The sequence below is a fragment of the Pteropus medius genome, unplaced genomic scaffold, assembly GCF_902729225.1.
Source record: "Pteropus medius unplaced genomic scaffold, Ma_sr-lr_union100, whole genome shotgun sequence".
In the NCBI taxonomy this organism is placed as follows: domain Eukaryota; kingdom Metazoa; phylum Chordata; class Mammalia; order Chiroptera; family Pteropodidae; genus Pteropus; species Pteropus medius.
In genome coordinates this window covers 335,715-342,812 of record NW_024349803.1, presented here as the reverse complement: position 1 = coordinate 342,812, position 7,098 = coordinate 335,715, and the positions used below count along the sequence as shown (strand labels likewise).

The 7,098-nt window shown below is 42.7% G+C and overlaps 1 protein-coding gene across 3 annotated transcripts in view; it reads left to right on the top strand.

The window, feature by feature from the left end:
• The first annotated feature begins 959 nt into the window (after positions 1-959).
• PTP4A2 (protein tyrosine phosphatase 4A2) overlaps positions 960-7,098 on the top strand; it is a 25,863-nt gene continuing 19,724 nt past the window's right edge. Inside the window, exon 1 of one of the 3 annotated variants that reach the window (XM_039836883.1) lies at positions 960-1,316. The gene's annotated coding sequence lies outside the window, so the exon portion shown is untranslated. The remainder of the gene's footprint in view (positions 1,317-7,098) is intronic. The other 2 variants (XM_039836880.1, XM_039836881.1) reach the window with 2 other exon arrangements.

Genomic DNA, 7,098 nt, shown 5'->3' with positions numbered 1-7,098 from the left:
CTAAGACAGACTCCAGGGCCTCTTTCTAGCTGCCATCTGGCAGTGGCCCAGAGCAGTCTCCCAACTCACTGGTGACCACATTTTCTATGGTCTGACAAATTAAAGAATTTCTGGCCACCCTCCAAAGGAAGAATGGTGGAATCTCAAGGATATTCCTTGTCGATAAAGTGAACATGAAGTTGTAAACCTTGAAATTCAGGGTTTCCTCTTCATCAGGCATTTTTTTCAGTTATAGCATTGATACGTGAAAAGAGCCCCATGAGGTAGCTGATAACTATTTCCGTTTAATAGTTGAGAATCCTCAGAGAGAGGAAATAACTTGCCCAAGATGCTACATCCCGCAAGTCTTAATTTTGGTCTGCCAGGGAGGGTTCATAGGTCTGGGTGTGTGTGGCAGGCAGGGATGTGGGGGGAGGTACCGAAACATCCTTTGCAATTGCAGACGCACACGCCATTTATTTGGGGCCCCGAGGGAGGGCAGCCAAGAACTAGCTACCCTGGTTCTCACTTCTGAGTTGGAAATCCCCGAGCAAAGGGCTCGGTCACCACCCCGTCACAAAAGGATCTGGCCCCAAAGCTCGGAATCCGGGCGAAAAAAAGCCCTTCGACCTTGAGGGTCACACGGCGGCCTCCGGCCCTCGCCCCAGCCCAGGTGCGGATGGGCGTGCCGTAGCGTGGGCGAACGACTCTCCAGGCCCAGTTCTGCCGGCTCCCCGGTCACATGGACACGCTTCCGCAACCAGGAGTGCGGAGCGGAACCAAGACAGAGGAGAAGCGGGGGAGGTGCCGAGGGCAGTGGGTCAGCGCCCCGCGGGGCAGTGGGCGGACCCAACCGCCGCGAGCCGGCGGGCCAGCCAGTTAGCGGGTGCGAGGGGCGGGCCGACGGGCGCGCGCGCCGCGCCCCGCAGCGCCCCCTGAGGGGCGGCGGCGGGAGCTGGTTCCGGCTGCGCGCGCAGCGGTGGTGGCGGCGGCGCGATCGGCCGGGCTGTAACCGTCGTCCGTCCGGTAGCGGCTGGAGCTGCAGCGGCGGCCGGGCACGGCGCGAGGCGAAGCCAGAGGGCAGCGGCGGCAGCGGGGGCAGCGGCGGCAGCAGAAGACGCAGCGGCGGCCGCAGCAGCAGCAGCAAGACGGACTCGTGGACACGCGCCGCCGCCGCCGGGCCGGGCCGGGTGTCGCGCGCCGAGGCTGGGGGGGAGTCGTCGCTGCCGCCGCCACCGCTACCGCCGCCGCCGCCGCCGCCGAGGTGACTGAGGAGAGAGGCGCCTCCTCGCTCCCGCCGCCGCCGGACGTCAATGCCCAGTCCCCAGCTCGCCAGCGTGAGTGCGCTGCTCCCGGGCGTCCCCCGCGCCGGCTCTCGGGGCCGCGGGGAAGGGGAGGGCGGGAGGCGCCGCAGCCATTAGTGCAGGCCCGAGACACGTCCCCGGAAGGAGGGCCGGGGCCCCGGGCGGGGGGAGCGCAGCCAGGAAGCGTGGAGAACGAGGGTGGGTGAGAAAGGGGGGCCATCGAGTGTGTATATGTGTGTGTAAGAATGTTAAGTGTGGGTGTGGGGAAATGCGTGTGCGTGACGTGGGGGAGAGTGTGAGAACTGATGCATAATGCAAAGGAGAAGAACAGTTAGGAAGAAAATATGATGGGGAAGTGTTGAAGTAGTATGGAGGAGTGGCATGTGAGTGTGGGTGAAGATGTACAGAGGATATATGGGGAGAGATGGGCGGGGAGTAAGTGAGATGTGTGTGCAATATCTATTATCCGCGCAGATATGTGCAGAGGAGATATAAACATGACGCAGAGATATGGGGACAGCGTGTGGGAATGAGTGCGCGAGTGTGGGGAGAATATGAGTGCAGTGTGAGAGGTTGGGGAGGTGAATGGCAGAGGAGGGAGTGTGGAAGGGTGTGCCTGCGTCTGTTCAGTGTGTTAGCAAGCATCCTGGAGCTCTCCTCGGTCGTTGATGGTTGTGTTTGGCGATAGTGAATCTTGGTGTGTCCTGGGTTAGGGAGTTCTTCACAGGAGCATCTCTTCCCTGGGTTCTCCGGTTCAAGCATGAGGAAAGGGTATAGGAGTGCATTCGGTGGCACTATCATCTTCTGGCTCTGGGATTTTTAAAAGAAAGGATGTGCCTTTTTTTTTTTTTTTTTTGGTAACCCCCCTCGTTTCATGACATCGACATAAATTTCCAAATTTGTCAAGGATACGGTTGTTATCCCATTTTAGTCTGGGACTGTGAGTGCTAACTAAAACTTGTCTATAGCCCAAGATCCAAGGCTCTTGTCTTTAATGTCTTCAGAAGCATAAGTTCATTTGTAAAGTACTGATGGCTTTTCAGGTGAAAGGTATAGTTCAGTAAATCGAACTAATATTTTTTTAAGTTGTGGCCCTTTCTAGTCCTGGAGAAAAGCTCTCAAGAAGTAATGCTGATAATGATGATGATAGTGATGATGATGGTGATGATGAAACATTGGTAAAGAAGAATCATAGCCTAGTTTATTATTTCCTGGAATTTGTCAAGGGACATATAAAGTGTCGAGCAGTTCTAGCATCATTGTAGACATTCAACAAATGCTACTTGTCCGGAGTCACCAAACTACAACCACTGCTGGATTAGAATATGGTAGTTATTTGCTATCATGCTCTTATGTTACAGAGTAGTTTCAGACAGGAAGTGAGTGAAGTTATGCTTTGTTCAATGTGCAAAAGGAAATTAAGGCTACAGAATGACACATTATTAAGGCTTCAGAATCACTTGCTAGCATACCAGTGTGTTGTTGAAGATGGTGAGAAATTGTCAGTATTCTGATTTTGACATTTTTAAAGTTTCATATTGGATAGTGAATGGACTAATCATTGACATGGACTTTTCCCAGACTCTTGTGTAGCAGGGGTTCTTGTTGAAGAGTACCTTGATACGGATTTTATGGCTCGGTACCATATGGGACTTCTCTTAGAAATTGGGAGTCTTTCAGTATGATAAGCAAAGAGTAAGGTGATCCTTTTAATAATAGCACTAGCATTGATGTTTCAGAAATTATATTTATCTTGGAGCATTCTTTTTCTCAATCACTAGCATGTTCTGTTTTCCAAAATAATAAATAATATTGTCCGTGTTCAGTGGAGGACCAGATTAATTAGTATTAAGTGCCTACTATGCACCAGGTGCTTTTCATACTTTCTCATTTAATTCTTGCAGCTACCATAAAGGTGTCCTCATTTGTTTTTATTTGGCACATAGTGAGTGATTTCTATTTGCCAGACACTGGAGCTACAGAGTCCTCATTGACTTACACTGATGAGATGAAGAGACTCAAGTTAAGTTACTTGTACCAGAGGTTAAGTAACTTGTACCGGGTCACGAGATAATAAGAATTGGAGTTGAATTAAAAACTTAGGTCTGTCTGACTCCAAAGCCCTTGATTTTTCCACCATACCGTTCTACTTTTGCAGTAGATTATCTCAGTTTGAGGTATTTCATCCATATAGTGACCTAGCAGCTTTTACAGAAGAGCGATGTTGAAGTTAAAGCAAAAGACTGAGTGGCTAGAGGCAAGGGGATCATTTAGGAGATGCCGACTGAGGCTCTTTGGGACCTAAGCTAGGCTTTTATGTGGGTGGAGATTCTGCCTTGAAACTCTCTTGGGGCCCTAGGGTGTGTGCTTTGAGACAGTTTTTATGAGGCACCTGGCGTATGTCTGGGAGAGGAAAGTCTGATTAAAGAAACTTAGCAGCCTTTTATGTTTTTTTTTAATTTTTTTTTTATTTTGGGGGAAAGTGGAAGAGTTTATTTATTGGGGCTAAGAGTTAGCTAGAAGTTGTCACTTCTTTGTGAAAGTCCTGTTCAGCTGTGTGGGATATTTACCTGAGGAGATTGTGCAGATCAAGTGAGAAAATAGCACTTTGTTAATATAAATTGAAGTACAGGTTCAAAGTATTATTACCACTAAGACTTCTACTAAGGTCAGTTTGTTATATTTAATAGCTGGAAAAGACTAGCATTTTAGAATACCTATACAAATGAGAAATTGTTTAGAACTGCTGAACCGGTATATTCTGACTCAGAACAGCAAAAGTCAAACCACTCCCTCCATGAGTCAGTCAAGTAATATTTAATTTGAACGAACCAAATTTATAGGCAGAAATCATTTACAACATCATTGAACTTTGGTGGCACTATGGAAGAGTAAATGTTTAAGTGGTTTTGCATATAACTTTCTTAAAAAGTCTGAAAACCTCATATTTACATTTTACTTGAAAAGATTTGTGTGAACAAGGTAAAAAAGATTTATTTTTCTTATGATTTAACTTTTTATTCATTTTGTCTTTCAATGGTAGCCTTTCTGTATGTACTAGTTACAGACAGCTATGTGGCACAAAGTTGAAATTTAGTAGAGAATTATTTTAAAGGGCTTGACTGTACTTTCTTTTTGTTGGAATGTGGGATTGGTACCTCTAGAAAAAAACATTTACGAATAAGATGTAGAGGACAGCACATAAATTTTTAGCTGTTGCTCTTAGAAGAGTGAAACCTAAGATAGATTGATTTCTTTAAGTGCTGTGCCGTTCTTTAAAATTTTTGAGCAACTGGAAATTGGGATCCATAGTTTAACATGGTAATCTTAATTATGTTTATTGAGAAGGGTAGTGGTAGAGTTCTTGAGGTCTTAGAATACTGATGAAGTCTGAGCATTATGTTTTGGTTACAATATTCCCTTCTTGAGATTATTTTCTTTGTGCTGAATCACAAATCGTCTCATTACAATTCATAATCCTATAAGTGGCATTCTTTCAGTTTTACAGATAAAGAAATTGATCTATAGATCAATTGTTGAATCACAGGTTTTGGAATCCAATTTAAAGAGTGCCAGTAAATAAATGGTAGTAGATAAAAAAAAAAATTTCCCCTTGGGGCTTAAAGTATTTAAATCTCTGGACAAACATTTTTTTTTCCAGTTAACTCACTTTATAGGGAGCTACGTAGGAGTTAAGTAGATGTTAAGGAAGTTGGCATTTTTTTGCTTGAAATTATTTTTTTAAAGATACTTAAGTTACTTCCATACTTTTTTTACTCTTCGGGGATGTTGCTTTGAGATTTTTCTCAAGACACTAGTTGGTTGTATAGAAACTGATGATGATTCTCTAAGTTTAAAAAAGACTCCTTGATGTTACAGTTCAGATAATTTTGTACCTTGGATTTAGTAAATGAACAGTGGATGCCACCATTATAATTATTTTGGAAAATAGTGATTTGAGTCTGTTAATCTGGAATGTTAGAAGAGCCTTTTTAAAATCTATTTTTAGCTTCAGAAGTATATGTATAGAGGTGTCAGCTTTCTTCAATTATTCTTTGTTTTATTGACTGAACCACGTTCTCTAGCTCCTTTGTCAATTATTCTTTGTTTTATTGACTGAACCACGTTCTCTAGCTCCTTTGTCTTCCTGGCTACTCCTTTGGGGGATTTGAAGCCTTCCTGGATTGCTTGGTGTAGAGCTCAAGTGGATAGATATTATATAGACATTAAATCTCTTGCTCCTTAGAGTTCTAGAAGGTCTGGGCTGTACCAGAAACTGTCACTACACTAGCTCCTCCACGAAAGAAGCTGCACAGCACTGCAGTCTCTGTCTACTTTCCACAGTTAACCCTGTGGAATTATCAAAACCCAGGTGAGAAAATGACTCTTCTCCTGCATTTCTTAAGGTGATTTTACCTACACTATCTGTTCAAATCAGTATAGATTTACAGAGCACAAAATCTTTCTCAGAAAAATGACTGCAAGGAGTAGACAGGTTATACCAACAGTTTTGATGCTACTTTAATACAATTTGTTTTTGTTTGCCTGTACCGATTTCTTTCCCATAGGTTCTGTAACACAGCATCAAGTCTTTTAAGTGGCCCAGAAACTAAATTTCATCATTTGAATACAAATTTACATTGCACAACATTGCCTTTTTAAACTGTAGAAAATTTTAAGATTAAGCTTTTTCTGTGACCCTTTTTTTTGCTAGTTGAGCCTGTTTTGAAAAAATATTTTGACCATTAGAATAGCCTTTACCTTTAGAGAATTGATGTATTTAATTCCTTTCATAGTATTTTTGGGTTGAAATTTCATTCTTCTCAGAAAATGTTAATTCTTTTGGCATAAAATGCACACATGATATATTTACTTTAGCAGATCAGATAAATTACTTTATTTTTATTTCTGCAGTGGTCAAAATGTTGGCTCTATACAAATGTATCATTTGACAGGAATTCAAATTCACAATCAGGTCTGCTTTCTTCTAGTTGTCTTTTAGTTTTAGTTGAGATTAGGGGGTAACTTTTTTTCCACTTTTGCAGGAAACATTCACTAGGTTGTACCACCACAGTATTTGTAAATCGTGTTTATATACATATGTTGATATTTACTGTTTTTAGTAGCAAAACAAATTGATGTGTTTTCTACTTTCCATTATTGGTGAAAAGCCTATCATGAGGGAACAGAGTGACTGGTTAGTGCAGAAGGATATGAGTCATCAGCAGGATTTGTCAGCAAATTGAGAAGGATATGATGGAGAAACAATAGATTCTAGTGACATTATTCTTCCTTCCACACGTGTGGTTACAAACAAGTTTTCTTTTGGTGATTGTTTTAAATTATTCAAATAATTTAGATCTTTGTGGATGAAAAACACTTCAAATTTAAGTCATAGACTATATGACTGAATTATTTTTCTAGAGAGATGAGATCTTCATTTGGAGGTCATCAAAAAGGATTTAGTTAAACTCATTTGTTTACTAGGAAAAAATAATTAAACCATCAGGATTTAGTAAGTTGAGAAACTATTTTTGTGAAGCTAGTTGATAATTATGGAATTGGTCAGTAGAGAAGATGCCCGCCAATATAGTTGACGCTGAACAACACGAGTTTAAACTGCATGGGTCCACTTATACGTAGATTATTAAAAATAAATGCCTGTTTTGTTTTTGATCCATGGTTGGGAATCCAGGGATGCAGAAGGCTGACTATATGCATTAATTATACCATATTATATAGGGGACTTGAGCATCAGAGGATTTTGATATTTTCCACTGGCGGTGGCCTGAGAGGGGTGGGGCAGGGAGAGAGA